This window comes from Penaeus monodon, chromosome 40 (genome assembly GCF_015228065.2).
Source record: "Penaeus monodon isolate SGIC_2016 chromosome 40, NSTDA_Pmon_1, whole genome shotgun sequence".
NCBI lineage: Eukaryota > Metazoa > Arthropoda > Malacostraca > Decapoda > Penaeidae > Penaeus > Penaeus monodon.
The window spans coordinates 8,925,776-8,928,275 of record NC_051425.1 but is presented as its reverse complement, the minus strand read 5'-3'; positions in this window follow the sequence as shown (position 1 = coordinate 8,928,275).

Sequence of the window (2,500 nt, the reverse complement as noted above, 5' to 3'; positions counted from 1 at the left end):
TAATAATAATATGAGTGAGAAAATGAATCAGCGTAGTATGGAATAACTCTCTCCAAGAAAGATAGATTTATGTTCTTATTGCTTTAAAAATATACGAGTTTGACCACTGATCAAAAAAAGATTGGATCGAGCACCCATTGTTCGATCCCTAAACTGAGCCAATTTGATTTCCGCCATTCAGAGCAAAGCTGTAAACAATGTATGACTGGCGTGCCGTCAATCGAAGATGCCAAGTGCAGGCATTTGCTGCCTACCTACGGGTCAAAAGAGTAAAGTGCTAAAAGAAATAACATTTCACGAGAAGTGCTCGTTGTGCCTACGTTTATATTTACAGCCCAGATTTGATGGTCCCTCTAGGCACTACCAGGTTAATTCATAATTCGTGTAGTTTTATCCTCTAATTATAGATCCCGAGTCTTGAGTGTGAATTGCTAAACAATGAATAGAAATGACACAGCGGTGCACACTGAACTAATTGCGGGAATTTCAAATTATGTGACCAGATGATGAGGTTCCGTGCAACAGTTATGAGATATCTATGTCCTGTATAAACAGATATTATGTATCTGATGAACATTCTGAAATAAAGCTGAAGGGCTGCTAATGCAGATTTTTTTTTTTGAAATTACGAAATTTTAATGTATGAACTCTAGTCTCTTCATATATAATATCTATGGTAAATTTGAAATATGACCAATTGGAATACTTTTAAATGGCTTCCATGTTCTTTATATAAGTAATTCAGACTTGATATTTCAAAATTAAGTAAGCCTTTTTTATACATATTGTAAACTGTACGCACACTGTATAAATGAAATACACGAATGTGTTACTTGTTGTGACCCCAAAAAAGAATACTTCCGACCGCCAAAACAACAGAAAATGGAAACCTACATTTTTTTTCTTCTTTTGTCTGAAAGCTTTCTGAACAACAACACCACGCCCGTGTAGACTGGCAAAGAACCCTTTGCAAACATCTTATTCAAGGAAGTAGATTTGTCTTCATGTACAGCTTGAGAACTGAAGTCTTCCCGAGAATTGTCCAATAAGCTTCATTTTAAACAGACGTCGAAAGAAATGGCCCACAAAAAGGATTATTTTGATGACTTCAGAGATGTGGCTTCTTAACAAAATTGCTTTACGGTTTCCAAGGCCACACTATTGTTTGTGTGTGTGTGTGTGTGTGTGTGTGTGTGTGTGTGTTTGTGTGTGTGTGTTTGGGGGGTCACCAACGTTGAAGTTAACTCTATATTAATTAAAAAAAAATGCTATCCCTATTCCCATTAGCTCTAGAGTGCTTTGCCACTAAAATAATTTTAAGATTTCTTCAAAAATGCGAATTTTATAGCTTTGTGTGGGTAATTTGGAAAATATTTCCTTGTAAATGTCGAATTGTGCTTTAACATACCTGCTGAAGACGTTGAACATTTTTAATTATACCATAGGCCTAGTTGAAAAAAGAGCTCTGCATCCGGATTTTTAGAGCTTCATATTGTTTAGATAATAGTAATAATAATAATAATAATGATAATAATAATAAGAAGAAAAGCAGAAGAAGAACAACAACAGCAACAAAAACAACAACAAAACAACAATAATAATAATGATAATAATAATAATAATAATAGCACCAATAATATCAATAATAATAATAATAATAGTGAAGTGAAGAAAATGGAATCAGAACGTAGTATGGAAAATAACCTTCTCTCCAAGAAAGAATAGACGATTTAATGTTTCTTATTTTGCTTATGATTAAAAAATATACGAGTGTTGACCACTGATCTCAAAAAAAGATTGGATCGAGCCACCCATTGTTCGATCTCCTGAAACTCTGAGGCCAAATTTGATTTCCGCCATCTTAGGAGGTCCAAAAGCCCTGATGTAAACAATGTAGTGTACTGGCGGCTGCCGTCACATCGAAGATGCCAAGTTGCAGCGCATTTGCTTGCACTAACCGTACGGGATCAAAAAAGAGTGAAAGTGCTACAAAGAAGATAACATTTCACGAGTAAGTGCTCGCTTTGTGCCTACCTGGTTTTATACTTATTTTTACAAGCCCAAGATTTGACTTGGTCACCTCTAGGCCACAACTCGAAACGATCGAGTATGACAGGATTTCATTCAAAGAACTGAGTTCCTGTAACTCAGTTAGCTACAATTTGATAATAATGAAAGCGAGATATTGATTTAATTAAGATTTAGCAGTCTGAACACTGACACTGAACGCCGACAGATATTAATATTTGACGAGGCCTCGCGCCTTGGCGATGGACTTCCTCTCTTGACGAAAGGATAAGCACTTAGCAGTTGACTTTCAACTATCACAAATAATTAGCTTTCAGTCTCACAGGTTTCCGAAAGATATACAAAGACGCCAGGAATGGATTCAAAATCTTCGTAGAGAGAATTATAATCCCTCATGTCATGCCACAGTATGCTCACAACATTTTGAAGTTTTGACAAAACTGGGCAACCAATTCGTTTGAAACAAGATGCA